The sequence below is a fragment of the Teleopsis dalmanni genome, chromosome 2 (genome assembly GCF_002237135.1).
Source record: "Teleopsis dalmanni isolate 2A chromosome 2, ASM223713v2, whole genome shotgun sequence".
Taxonomy (NCBI): domain Eukaryota; kingdom Metazoa; phylum Arthropoda; class Insecta; order Diptera; family Diopsidae; genus Teleopsis; species Teleopsis dalmanni.
Genome location: NC_051847.1, coordinates 18,088,329 through 18,103,997, shown reverse-complemented (window position 1 = coordinate 18,103,997; position 15,669 = coordinate 18,088,329).

The window sequence follows — 15,669 nt, the reverse complement described above, 5'->3', positions numbered from 1 at the left end:
GTTACACCCAACTTTATATATGTGGTCGGTTGGTCATACATGGCTACTTTTTAATAGTTTTTACCACTACCAAAATAGGTAGAAAAAAAATATGTAACAAAAGTGAATATATTCCGTAAAAGGAGTGGTCACATACGAAGCGTAAATGCAACAATAAATAATTTGAAGACTACATTTACCAGGAAAGACAGAAAGGAAAAATTTCACAGTATGTAAGCTTCAATATAATATACGAAAGTTCTAAAATATTTCCAAAAACTTGATGCATATAAAAGTGCATAATAGTATTATTAGCAGGTTTCAGTAGATGTCTTCTAAAAATGAATTGATGACTTAACGAAACTGTTTCTCATGCTATAGTAAAGCAATTATTGCCATTTTCGGGGTTGAAGTTGTATTCAATTTTTTCTCTCGTGTTATGTAGTACATTCTTCCCTACATATCCGACATAAAACAATTATGATTTTGATCATCTATTTGCCACTAATGACTCCGCCAGCAATACATAAATCTTAAAATACTTTTCATGTCTTCATAGCTGGTGTCTTCCGCATCGGTTTTTCGGTTGTTTTTAATCGTACATACAACAAAGTAGCAGCAAAAGTATTCCCACGTTCTAACAGGTGTGTAACACGCAGCTCAACATTCATCAAAGCCGCAGTTGGTAGTTGGGTGTTTTTTTCTGACGATAAACTCTGGGTCTTCAAGACAGACACGCTTCGTTAAATTTTCTTTATGTTTGTCAAAGTAATGGTTTTTTTCTTCTATTTTCTTCTGGTTGTGGTTGGTTTTCTTTTTGCCTATAGTTTTAAGATACATGTTACTTTATTGTTTTTATTTATTTTATTGTTAAAGATTTTTCCATGTATGTCTCTGGCTACACTCAATTCCGTCAATATTTACAATGCACGTACACTTCCTCTACATGAGATTATGAATGAGTGGTGTAATGTCAGCACAGTTTTTAACATTAATAATTTTTTTTTCTTCAAATATTGTAATTGTAATCTCTGCAGCTTAACATTTTTCACTAATGTTATTATTTTCTTAATTTAAATACAAAATTTTTTGTACAAAACACAACAAAATTGAAAAATTATTTTTATTATTTAATTTTGTTTATGGAGAGCCTATCTATTTCAAAAAAAAAAAAAAACCCAAAAAAAATGTATAGCTTTAACGCCTTCTCTGCCTTAATGAGCTTAATTACAGTCTTAGAAGCGTTAAATTAAGTATCTACATTCAGTTTACTACTCTGTGCCTCTATTTCTAGGGAATATTTTTAAGTAATGAAACTGTAATTAAGATCTGGCATTACTGTAATTAAAAGCGTCACTCATTTCAGACTTTGAAGACTAACTTAGGAAGTACGCATTATAGCACCAGTATATAGGTTACTTACTGTGCACTAATTATGATCTTGTTAGGTGTAAAAATATTCGGAACTCTTTTCATAAGGAAAGTCGGAACTCTTTTATAAGGTACTGAAATATTTGTGAAAGCAATTCGAGACTTTTCTTTTTTATTCTCAATTATTAATAAGAAAAAATTAATCTAATTTTTGTGATAAAAGTAATGTATACATAATAATATATATTTGCAACCAAGTTTATCGAAACTATTAAAAAAAATATTTTTAATATTTTTATTAGTTTAAATTTTTTAATTTTACCATGAAAGAAAACATATAAAAATATAAAAAGTCATATTAATTTTGACATAAGTAAGTTCAAAACAATATAATATTTAATAAATTTTTATATATGTATACATAGGTCAAGATTTATTTGGAATGGAAAAGACACTTTATACGTATGCTTTAAGAAAGGACACTACTCGTATTAAGAATATTGCCGAATTTAGAACAACAAAAAGGCAATGAAGATAAAGAAAGAACAGATGAGTTCATAATATACGGATGCAGGAACCTGAAAGGCTAAGACAAAAACACAGACTAAGGAAAGGATGTTGTGAGACAAGCTTAAGTTCTAAATGGACTGTGCAGCATTAATGCTGATGACAGTGGGATTAAGATTTATATTGTTAGCTTAATAATAAAAATAAAACAGTATTTTTTTAATTGATAAAAATCTGAATCTTTTCAAAGGATTATAAGTCACAAGTTCGATCTAATTGATTTTTTGCATACGTTTAAATTCAGTTTCAATAAAATATATTTCTCCAAACACTTGTTGCATATAAATGGGATGTACCAATCAAAATTGACCCCTCAATATTGCTCTAATTTCATTGCTACCATAAGGCCAGCCATCACACTTAACCGAAAATACACAGGCAATGCTTTGAGAGCGTACGACTTTTGGATTAATGTGCCAGTATCGTGACATTTCCGATACTAAAAAATGCTGTCCTTACGTATGACTACCCCAGCAAAATAATACCAAAATGTCGAAGTCGCTTATTTGACATTGTTTTAATATATAGAGAAATGTCCTTCTTTCTATGCCATTTGTTTTGAAATGATAATGACGGATGGTGAAATTTGAATTGTTTGCACTTAAGGGGTTATATGTACGTATAAGAAGAGTTCAAATTGATATTAGTTATATATATTTAAAATTACTAAAAAAGCTATTTAATTTATAATCTCTATAAATTGTATTTATCTAATTTGTAATAAGTTTTGTCTAACAAAAACAATAAATTATAAGCAAGTTCTGTATTTCTTGTGATAGCCTTTAGCATTAGTGACGTCATAAAAACAACATTTATCCTAAACCTTATTCTTCACCAAATTATTGTTTTTTTTTTCTAAATGTCTTAAATTTCTAATTCTTCAGCTATTAGTTGGCATTTAGTCGAATTAATGGTTATGCCATTATTTTGATTAATTTTAACAATTACCAAAAAGTTTTTAATTTTATAAGCACTTAAGCGTAATTTCAATCATTTTGTGTAGGTTTATTATATCCAAAAACAAAAAAAAAAAGAAATACACAAAAGCAAAAATCAAATAAATTGTTTAAAAAATGAAAAATCCATTAGCAGAGTAATTTAAGCTGGGAAAGGAAATCAAGCATTAAAGTCATAAAGTCAGTATAAAAAACCACATCAAAATATCGGTAAGCTTGTATGAGCCATTCACAGACTCCTCCTCCTCCTTTAAATGTTTCCACACATATATATAGATACTTCCAAATAAAATAATAAAATTCAGTTAAATAATTCCATAGAAATACGTATATATGGCAACGTTGGAACGTTGAAACGTTGAATGGCAATCTTGTCATTTACAATTCGCATGAGGTTCATTATGGGGCCACCACAAAATGTGGCGAGGTGTTAACAACGGCAACGACAAAGTCCAAATTAACGCCATTTCGTTTCGGTGCAAATTATTTGATTGCTGCCTCGATTTAGTTTAGGGTAAAAGGTAAAATTTCGTTGATTGATTTTTCGGTTGAACAAATTCAATTTAAATTAAAATTTGATTCAAAAGTAACGCTGAAAACCGCAAATATCATTAAATTGGCGTACTTGGCAAGAAAGTTTACAATGCATGGTTCTGTGGGTCTGTGCCAACTTAAACTAGATTCCTCGCAAGCAATGCCAAAATATTTGCACAGGATTTCAATGCTTTAGTTAATTTAATATTCATACGCCTACTAACATAATTTGCAGAAGGTAATGGAGGCTCAAAAACATAATAATCCAAGGCATGCCATGCCAGTTCCATATGCTCATAGTGTTTATGTTCCATGTAAGCACAGTGCACTTGAATTCGGCATTGGAGGAGATCTGTTGCTGCCTTTCTTCTTCAGTTAATTTTGCGCTTATTGCGGTTTCATTTCGAGAATTTAATGGCTTTTGAAGTTCTTTCCTGTATGCATCTATGCTGCCACACTGCTCCATGCAGTGCCGCATTGCCACAATGCCGCAGTGCCGTTGCATACTTTTCATGAATTTTATGTAACTTGGTTTTTTTATTTTATTTTTCATTTTTGTTTTTCTTTATTGTTTATCTTTTTATTTTTATTTTTTTATTTATTTTTTTTTTGTGCTTATTAAAGTTGTAGATACACTTGCGCACGTACTTTAGTGGCAACAAGTCAAGGCGGTTCATACTTAAGTGCAAAACTCATAGCAAACATTTTAAAGGGCTTTTGGCCTTTTATGTTGCATTCTGCTCGCTGAGCTCGTTGATTTCTCATTTTGATTTGATATATAAAATACAAAAAAAAAATAAAATAAATTATATAAGAAAAATAATAATAACAATCATTGCATGAATTTAATTGGTTACGCCTTGAGTACTCATACAAATCCCAAACTGCGCTGGCGTACCTCGTCATACTCACATGAAACGCAGCGCAATTAAGCAGTAAATGCACTTTTCACTTGTAGTGCAATAAAATTTAACAATCCATAAATTAATAATATTTTTATATAATTTTTAAACAAATTAATTTTTATGAGTTAAACATTTGCGTATCATAGCGTTTCTGTCTCATCCAAACACATCAAATTTCACACTTCAAAACCCGCCAGAAGTAAATAAAGTGCCCACGTAGATGTTTAACAATTATTTTAACAAAAAATATCTCAAAATACTAATAAAATTTGTTATATTGAATAATAATAGATATAAACAAAAATATTTTTTGTAAATCATTTTATATGAAATTCGGTAAATAAATAAATAAATTCTATTACTCGTTAGACTACTTAAGCAGATGATAAAAAAGCAACGAGTCATAAGTCGGTCGATTTGTCATTAAATTAAATGAGCTGTCAAAATATCGCACGAAAGACTTCGTATTTGTTAAAACAAGAAAATTAAATAAAATAAATTATAAACAATAAAAAAAATAAAATACTAGATTTAAGAGCAGTGAAACAAATCTGTCAGCGCTCGAACTTAACTGATTTAATACTGAAACTCGTTTAATATCTATGCCAATGTCAACTATTAATTAAAGGATTTTTAAAAAAAAAAATTTAGAATATATGTATCCGCAAATATATATATTAAAAACATATAATCAATGAAAAAAATCTTTTTTTTAATATGAAATAAATAATTAGTTTTGAATTGATTTATTAAACTTTATATAAAATTCTTTTTTAGATAAAGTTTTTTTTTGTAAAATCACCAAAGTCAACGAACGAGTTAATTGCTATTCAAAACGCAATATATTTTGTTCTTAATTAGGTTTAAAGAGTTGTTCTCACAGCAGATACACTTTTGCTTCTCATAAAACTTTTCTCTGTTTTGAAATGGCATTTCTCGCAAGAAGTACCCATAGATAGATAGACTAACCAACGAGCACCTTGTTCCTTTTCTAAATCAAATCACAGATCAAATTGCTAAATTTTCATATTAATTTCGACGAGTTTAAGAATAAGTGTTAAAAGGCTGAAAAAATTTTTAATCCTCACCGATGAGCTCTTTAAAAAACTATCAAGATAGTAGTTCCTGTAAAACCTGCTCTTTTTGTTAATCACAACAGGATAATTATAGATAAAATTGTTGCCTTTTCATTTAAGCTTCCATAGTTCAAGAATAAATGTGGATAGATTTACAAATCCTTTGATAATTTCCTACTAATAAGAACTCTAACAAGCTATCAAGAAAGTAGCTCTCGAAAATATTTTTTTTTTGTTAGTCAAACTTAGGTAGTCATTAAAAAATTTAGTAGTTTTTCATTTTAGTTTGAAGAAATTTGAAAATATATAATTCCTCTGCTTCAGATCCTATATATCAAGGCAAGAAAGTACTAAAAACAGAATAGCAAAATTGACACAATCTCTATTATATTCACAGAATCTGATCTTATTGCAAGTGACTTCTACCTATCATTAGCTAACTGAAGAAGATGTAGATAGGTGCTACCTATTTAATGCAAAAAAGTAAACCGAATGCAAAAAATTATTCAAGTAGGTTAAGTTTTCTATGATTTAATGCTTTTCTGTCCGATAATAGAGATTGGAAAACATTGTTTGGATATGATTGATATTGACCAAATTAATAACTGTTTTGAAACCTATTCCGTTTAAAAATTGTTTTTAGGGCTAGAAGAATCGTTGGCGTAAACATATTTTATTGGAAGATGAATACTTTGAAGGTGAATGAGGAATATAAGTAGAAGATAAAATAAAGATTCATCATATATTTTGTTTACAATGTTATGCCAGTCTACAATCTACATTCTCTTCTTAACTTTGAGAACATGAAGAGAAATTCAAGACTTTTAAACGGTTTCAAAAGGCTATCAATGAAATTGGCCATCTTACATAAATTCTTTATATACTGCGCAAAAAAACGATATGCCTAGCTAATCGCTGAGACCTGAAGCACCGCTGCTTTATTAGGTAACCAAAATGCATATTTCATGTCGAGAATATTTCTGCACCTACAGCGAGTCCATTTTTTTCGGGATGACATAATTCGATGATAAGTTTTTACTTTCCCACGTGAGAGTTTTGTTCGTTTTGCGAACTGTTGGTATGTAAATGGTTTCGGCATATAAAAAATAAATGATTCCATGATGAAGTTGCAACACTCAAGTTGTAATTAAAACATAAAAACATTATCTTATTAATTTTAAAATCCAAGACTAATATATAATGAAAAGAGCCAAAATAATTTATTTTTTAATTATTATTATATGTAAATTCATACAAGCACACATATAACTTATACTAAAACTGCACAAAATTGTCTGTTCTAAATAAATATGAAAGTTGTGAGTATGCAAATTGTGAAAGTATAAAAACTATAAAAATATTGCATAGCTTTAACTTAAACAAAAACCAAATAAAAACTATTCGAGTGGCAAATGTCGTCCAAAAATTAGAAATCGTTTTTCAAGTAAGTTACTACAGTATTCTACATATTTTAAAGCGACATTTTTAAGCCAAGACTAGTTGGCCAAGTTTTAAGTCTTAGTTAGCCGCTTTCGTTTTACTAAATAGACGGCATATCTCCGCGATTTCATTAGCCACTTTAATGGCTGAAACCTGCTAATTCTAATCTAAAACCTCAGATAAGCTGACTTTTGGTGCAAGTTCTGCGTGCTGATAAGCTCAGTATGAAAAATCGCTCATGTTCATTTATTTTTAAAATTAATATTAGATTGAAAATGATAACTTAAAATAAGCGTAAGCTTAAGCACAGATATTAAAGAGAAATAAAAAATAAAAAAATTTGTTTATAATTATTAGAAGAAATTATTAGAAGAATTCCAAATGATAATCTAACGAATATGCAATACCTTATCTAAGTTTTTAAGTCCAGTTTAATTTTTATAATTAAAAATTACTAATGAAACTAAGCAGTTGGTATATTAAATACTTACATATGTATATATACATATTCCTTTTTTTTTTGAACGCCCACTAAAGATTTCGGTTACTAAAAGAGTTCCAAGAAGAACGCACTGAGGTATGTGATTATGCAGTAGTCAAATTGAAGTGCAATGATACCAAAATAAATTCAAATCATTCCCAGAATTAATCTTCTAAGTTTTGTATATTTTGTGTATTTACCGTAGAAGTATTTCAAGAAGTAGTAGCAGATTAAATGGAATATTTTCTTTAAATATTTCTAAGAAAAAATATTTAATGCAGATGTGGAAATAATTTCAATATAAGTTTTAAGTTTTAAATATCAATAAGATTCAACCAAATGACTGCTTCAGAGAGTTTTAAAATGTCTATGTGTTATTACTTCCTCATAATTTAATTAAAAAAGTTATCGTAAGATATATATCTGTTATTTTTAATATTACAAATATTTTAAATATGTAAAATAACTCATAGAAAAGCATAAGAATTAATAGTACAAAAATAAAATATATATTATGCAGTGTAATATAAAAACCTAATATATAATTTAATTTTTCAACTATTTTTATTACTTGTAATAAAATAAATAAAAGTCAAATATAATTTCCATCCTCTACTGTTCATTGAATTTGTGGCTAATATTAACTTGGCTTGGTAAATTCTTGTGATGGGCTCGTGCATATCTTCCTTGTAAGCATATAACAAATATGTGAGTCTGTTATGGAAAGACCACACATGTTCTACAGTTTAATGCCGCTTTTAATTACCTTTACAAATTCAACTTTAACTTAAAAGAAGTCTTAGGTTACTTAGCATTCTTCTGTTCTATGCTAACTTTCCAGGGCTTTGTTCTGCAAGAACATAAAATACTCTAAAATACATACATTTTGCATACCTTACAGTCTGGAAATAGACAAAACATATTTCTCATCGCTCATGCTAAATTGCCAATAATGACACTGTTAATGACCTCAGTCAATATTGTATGATTTTATATAGCTCAATAGCCGATGTGTACCCGTGTATGTTTATCTATGCAATCGTACATATTTATACGTATTTAACACGCAAAGTATCTAAGCTCAGACAAAACAATAAAATATGAAAAAAGCTGAACTTAAGACGATTAGCATAAAAACTGTGTAAAGACATAGACAGCAACTCTATTGTATATTGAATTCTTGCAAATTAATGAGTTGGAATTTAAAATGTTTCATTTTATTAGTATCTTTTTTTGAAAGCTTCAAGTTTTTTTCGTGTACTCCGTGTACTCCGCATACAGCGCATCTACACCCATGGACAAGCGCTGGGAAAGGCGCACAAATTTGTGTAAAAATGAAAGTCAAGATCACATGCAACAGCCACAGCCACAGATCGCAGCAATGGCTGAAGGTATCGATAAATTTTTAATAGGTCGGTATAAAATTTCATTAGCGCAGTTTGTTTCAATTTATTTTTAACCATTGGCGAAGAAATATTGAATGTTTATTTTAAGCCATGGATTGGTAATAAATAAAGGGGAGTAACAGAGTTGCAGTCTGAACAACGAAAATTTGTAATAAAAAGCAATCATTAATTTTTCGCAGTAGTAATGAATTCATAAGATTTGAAGTTATTTAGTGGAATAAGCCAGCATTGCTGAACTGGAAAATATAGACAATCTAGTCAATACACAGAGAATCTACATAAACTAGGCACTAATTGGTGTTTACTCATAATTGGGCAGGAACTTTGAACAAATTGCTTATACGTATAACCAGGTTGAAGTTCCAGTTTTTTAATGAAGCATGAAAGCATCATAAAAATTAAATGAATAGTTAAGTATCCTGTAACTATATAAAATTAGTAACAAATTGCTTGTAAATGGAAAATAATGTTAACAAATAAATAATAAAATGTATGTGGCATTATTCATGTACTTTATATCATCTAATCATCTGCTTTACATAATTCATAAATAATAATTTTATTATTATTATTTGAAAACTTATACTGTCATTAATTAATACTATTTAATAGTATGTTTTTAATTATTAAAATTCGTTACATTTACTATAAATATGGTGTCTTTTTTTCACTTTTATGGAATATTTTTAAAAATACTGTGGCCTCACCCATTTAACATTTTTCTTCCAGAGAAAGTTAAAGTTTCAACTCTATCACGCACTTCGAAACTACTACTTTCAGCATTTGAACTAGTTATGTTATTTATTTAGAAATATAACTGTCATGGTAAGATAAATTAAAGGACATTCTTTAATATATTGTTCTTAAATACTATAAACATATACTATCCTTTAGACACAAGTTTCAATAAGTAGTCAAAAATCAAAAAATATGTATAAAAATCTGAAAGTATATATGCTAACAAGATTTTAACATTGATTCCGAATTAGATCTAGAAAGAAGAACCAAAAACTGGGCTAATAAATAGTGAAGACACCAAGAAAACGCGGCTAATGACATATTCATCCTAAGTAATATATATCGTCATTAGCTAACTTTTAGAACTCAAAACTGGTATTGCTAGATTAGATTATCAGTTCAATAAGCGGTTTCAGCCAACCATATCTACTTAACAAAGACCTTTGTTCACCTTTTGAACTTCTTTGATTTTTTAAATAAATAAATGTGCGCAGAACAATGTTCATCTATTCAAAACACTTAAGAACCAGTGTTAACATTTTTGAATAAGTACTTCTACGTTTTCGTGACAAGTAATGCTAGATGTGTAAAGCATGTCTGATCTATGTTTAGTGAGATATTCAAATGGCATATATTTATATTTTATAGTCTAGTGTAGTCATTCATTACATTCAGAGAAGAGATTCAAAAATATAACTTCCGATATGTTTAAAATCGTTATCAATAGTAATAGTGTTTCCTTTGAAAATCACTGCTCGGATTTTAATCATATCACAGTATTATTTTTAAAGTTTTTAACAATAGTATTATTTTGAGGGCTTAATTACGCTTAGACTAAAATTAAAATTTATAATTACTTTGCGAAGCCCCGTTAATCTCATAATTGACTACAAAAATTCGGAGAATAAAAATATTTTAAAAATTATAAAAATAAACTAAAATTGTTTTGATATATTTTTTTTGTATTTCAAATTGAAAATTCCACATTATTCAACGTGAACTTTTAAAAATACTCATAAATCAGGATTTCAGGCTGCACTCAGACTGCACTCGTTTGAGGCTCGTAAGTTGCTACTGCATCAAGTGGAAATTGCTGCATATCACGCAAACAAAAGATTTGCTGCGTGCTACCGGAGGGGCTTAAGAGTGCACTCGATCCCTGCCAAAGTAAAGTGCTTTTGTAACTTGTACATAAAGCCATGCAAATGAAGCGATAAAATATTGTATAAATACAAAACAAGTACACGGAATGTATCTGCACTTCGAATGGTGCGATTTATGCGCATTTTTGCAATTTGCCCGCAAGCCAGATTGATAATTTCCAAAAGGAACAGTAGGCTACAGATATGCACAGATAAAAGCAACAACCAAATCAGTCCTATATATCTAAAGCACTGATAGGTATACTGTATCTTCATATTTTATTCTCTTTTAATTTTGAATAAAGCAAAAACTATGGCCGCCACAGCAGCCAAACTAAATGTACGTGTGACGATGGCTTCAGCTCACTATGAATATTTATGCAAAGTCTGTGACTATTATTTGTGCCGATATTATATTGACACAATAAATTTATGTATGTCAATAATATGCAATAAGACTGTTTCTTCCCTACAGCATAGATGCATTAATTTACTGGTCTGTTAACTCTTAAAAGTATCTGCATAATTTGTGCGTTCTTAATGATTGTATTTAAGATTTAAGTACATTTATAAAATGCAAATTAATGCCAAAATTGGCAACAAAGGCATACTTCATCAATTCGATATAGACAAGGAACACTCCAAAATTCAAGTAAAGTGGAGTGCACTCATCTGTCAGTGTAAATTGATAACTTTATTGGACGCTGGTTAGCTGGTTAAGGTGTTTCTTATTTTTAACTGCCAATGTGTTAGATACTTTTTATGAATTGGCACCTGCATTGCAAATGAATTTAAACAAACTAAAACCTTTCGGCATAAAAGTGTATGTTTGGCGGGTTACAACATTTTCCTTTTAGGCTTTTAGGGAAAATTGAGAGCATTGGATGTGCGAACCAGCGGCGAAATGCAAATTTTCATTTAATCAAATTTCTTTAAAAAAAAATAATAGTTTAGACATTTGAGTTATAAAAAGAAAATCTTACAGAAAGATACATTTCAATATTATTTCATGTAAATCAACAACCTTTCTGATTTTAGTCAATTACTTTACAAGTCAATGCAACATTGATGTCAGCCTAAGTTATTTGGTTTAATGGACTTCGGTGCCTTATAGAACATTTTTTTTGAATGCCAATTCTTGGCCGGCATAAACACTTATAAGGCATTATTATGTCTCTTTACAAACTTGGGGAAACAACGCCCTAAATTGAGGTAAAATTTATAAGAAGTAAGGTAAGTAATAAGAATTCAATTTGATAGGGCAATTCAAATGCAATATCGTATTCCCAAAATTCGATTTATTATTTAAGTAAATAATAATGAGACTTTTTACTTTATTAGTTTCTGTCTTTCAGTAGTTTTTCTCTCTCTCCCAAACTCTATTTGCATTTTACTCACTCGTCTTTAGTTTCTCACTCTCTTTTATTGCCATGCACATATATTTCTATCTCTCTCTCTCTGTCTTTATGTTCCTCTCTTTTTTCTCTCCCACTTTTCATTTCTCTCTATTTCCTTTTTTTTCTTCCTCTCTGTTTCCTTTTCTGTCTGTTTATCTATTTTCTGTTCTTTCTCTCTATTTGTCTCTTTCTCTTACTCTCTTCATCTGTTTCTTGCTTTCTTTTGTGGTCTTTTTCTCTCTTATTGTGTTTCTCTTTTTATCACTGGCTCATTATATTTTTATTTCGCTATCTCTTTTTACTAATACAATTCATTTAAACTATTTAATAGTCCTGCGAAAATTAAAATTTTTTTAACTAATGGCCATGTTATATAGAGTGTCATGGACTCATCAAAATCGTCTCTTTTGGACTTTAACGAAAATACATGTTATGTAAAGTGTCAAAGAAATTGTGATAATTTGCTTCTAAAAGACACATATGTTGCATTTTTTACCAAATAACACTAGTTAGCCTAAGTGGCGAGGCACAGATAGCCTTGGCTCTCATAATCAACCGACGTATTGTTTTTTCTCCCACTCTCAATTTTTTGCTCTGAAGCTATATGCGAATACCGATAGGATGCCCTATTTAGCACTATCTAATCTCAAAGTAACCACTAACCGCACTGGGCGGTACGCAGATCTTAGATCAATCATTGAATAATCACGAAGATTATGAGGAATACCCAAATTAGTCAGTGAGATGGGTGCAACTTTGCAGAAACCCCCCAGCCATCATAGAGTAAAAGTACTTAGATGCACTAACTCGGAAAAGGTTCAACATACTTCTCAATTTTTTAATTTGCATTGAAAACATAAACAATTTTGCTTATAACGAGGTTATATACTCTATATACTCTTTTGCTTATGATACTCTACATAAAATGGTCCTAAACGATTTTAAGCGTCACGTCATAGCAACATTATTCCTAAGGAGGATCATCATTTTGTTATTAATAGTAATTAATAACTCTAAATATTTAAGTTTAAAAGTAAAGAGGAGATTAATAAATTATTTTTAAGTTACTTGATTTACCTAATTTCTCATATATATATATTTTATTTTAAATTTATTATTATAATTTACTTCATTTCGTGGGGTTAATGGAGAGGTAATACAAATTAAGTAAATATCTGTAACCAAAGATGAGTGAATTACTATTAGAATATAAAATATTTATCTTAGACATCTATCAATTATAAACTCCAGTTTATTCATTTAGAAATAAAAAATTAGAATGGAGTTAGTTATGACACAATTTTTAACATATTTTTATAAATTCTTAGTTAATTACTACTTAATTACTACAGCGGCTAATTTAACTTCTTTAAAAGCTAAAACTATTACAACTTTTTATTGTGCATGAATAAGCAACCATTGAGAACAACTACGACCCATTAAGGCACGCCGTTAGATCAATAAAATATTTATTGTTCAATTTTATTTATATATACATTTAAGTTCTTGAATCCGCCACTGTTAATGGCTATCTTGTGCTCTCCCAAGTTATTGCTGCAATTCATTAAACGTCACTCGAGCTCACATGCTGGTCTTTGTCAGCGAGTAACCGGCATTGTTTCAGCCAAAAGGTTGTCTAGGGTTTAACATTGGCACGAGTGTAAGAATTTAATGTCAAAAGTATCATTTATGTTAATAATCTGTCATTAATAATGGATATTCAATGTTTCCGAACCGAAAGGTGATGGGGACAGTTGGTGAAGTACGAGTATGTAAAGAAAGCCAAACACTATAATTTCGAAAGAATATCGGATTACAAATTCTTCGTTGACAATGTTTCGATATGTAAGAAATGTGGTTTATAAAAAGTATAAAAAAATATGTTGTTAAGTATAAATTAAAATATTTTTTTGGAATTCCACTTATTATACTAAAACATATTGATTTTGTTATTTTCAAAATGTTATATAATATTTGTTTATAGTTCTTAACTGTTTTAAAACAATTTCCAAACATTGTAATCCAAACTAAGAAGAACACAAAAGTATACAGAAATAGCCTTTAGCGATTTAAGTTAATTTAGATAATACATCTTAAAGCTTTTAAAGCAGTTTTTAAGAGTTCATTAGTCTTAAATCATGGGAACATAATTTCTTTAAGCAATTATAGCCAATTTGTGATCTAAAGTTGCTACGAACTTATAGGCATTATCGACTTCTCAAACCACTTAGCGAACTGAAATAGTCTGAAGTAGCCATTAAAAAAGGTTGTTCATTCAATTTTACCAATATTATTAGTTGCTGCATAAATTAATTAATAAAAGTGCGAAATATTTTTATTCATATTTTAATTTTGTATCTTTTTAATTGTCCTATTGTCCGAAAAATTTACATATTTACCAAATAAAATGAGATACAATATTCTTCGGTATACTAAACACGAATGTGCGTAAACGAAATCCATGATTTGTTAATAATATATAATTTTAATGAAGTTGTCAATGCAATATTCGACACTCCATTTAACTCATAAATTTATTTTGATGAAATTTATACTCACATAGATAGACACCTAACAAGATTTTTCGTTTTAAAATTATGAATATGTAAATTATTTCTACACACACACATTGTATAATTTTAAAGATTTTCAAAGATATAGCAATATACTTTTTGTATTAAATGTACTGCAAATACCAATAAATATTATCAAACTCATATATGAGATACTTTTTTAGATTCATGAGGAACAAATTTTTAAGAATGAAAATGAAATATATGTAATGAAATGTTTTTATATATAAAATATGAATTACTTTACTTGTAACCTAAGAATAAAACTCCGTCGTTACCGGCCCTAACCGGTCCTCCGTCGTTACCGAACTTCATGCAGTCTATGACACTATAATATTGGTTCCACAAGGAGTGGGGAAAGTTATCTAAAAACTATCTCAGTTATGCAATCAAAGTTTTATAATGTCCATAATGATAGATTAGAGATAATGCGGGTGCCTAGCGCGTCAAAACACTTGTGCTATCACAGTTTTATAATGTCTATTAATGATAGATTAGAGATAATGCGGGTGCCTAGCGCGTCAAAACACTTGTGCTATTAAGTTAACCACGAAGTTGTAAATCGATAAACGCCATAAAAATATTAGCATGATAACTATATATATGAAATCATTTTCCGTAACAGTTATCTCTTTAGAATCTCTGTTAGATCAATATCTAGAAGAACCTCAAAGTTATCATTCTTCTACCGGCCAATGTTAAGCACTTAAGCATGGGGTGAAATTCAGTTTATTTCTTTTCTGCGGACTCATATCTTAATATGATATACTATAATTAATTACTATAATTGTTGTAATATACTATAATTAATTTATAGTTAATATAAAATATATTACATCTCATTACATTTCTTCTTAACACACAGTGACGTCAGTATCGTTACCATAATACAGATTAGGTACCACTTTAGTGATGGATCGGTAAGTTTTAAGTTTTCTTGTACAATTTGATTCAAAAAAGTCTTAAGATTTTATAAGAATCTAGAATCATATATTTTTATAGTAGCACTACTTTATTTTTTATAGCATTTATTTTAAATGGTACAACTTTGCCACTCTGTTCAATTATTTTTACTTAGTTTATCTACTGAACAAGCAAATATTT